The sequence below is a fragment of the Galendromus occidentalis genome, unplaced genomic scaffold (genome assembly GCF_000255335.2).
Source record: "Galendromus occidentalis unplaced genomic scaffold, Mocc_1.1 scf7180000077101, whole genome shotgun sequence".
NCBI classification, from domain to species: Eukaryota; Metazoa; Arthropoda; class Arachnida; order Mesostigmata; family Phytoseiidae; genus Galendromus; species Galendromus occidentalis.
Window position 1 is genome coordinate 28801 of NW_003805089.1, and position 391 is coordinate 29191.

Here is a 391-nt window from a genome sequence, read left to right on the forward strand (position 1 = left end):
ACTTTCCCGTTTCCCCACTTTCCCGTTTCCTCACTTCCCCGTTTCCCCGTTTTCCCGTTTCCCCACTTTCCCGTTTCCCCACTTTCCCGTTTCCCCACTTTCCCGTTTCCCTACTCTCCCGTGTCCCCGTTTCCCTACTTTCCCGTACCCCCGCTTTTTATTCCATATGTTCTCCGGAAAACCTATACCCTTCACAGCTACGGCAATTTTCGGCGAGATTCATTAGTAGAAAGACAGAGGCCAATGATGACGGCAACCCCCGATTGCCTTCTTAGGAGCTCCCGAGAATCCACCTCCTCATGGTGACCGGTCCAGCCGATAAGAAATCCTGAGAATTCCCGTCTTTCTCTTGGAGAAATCTTTGATTCTCGGTGAGAGGACCACTCAAATG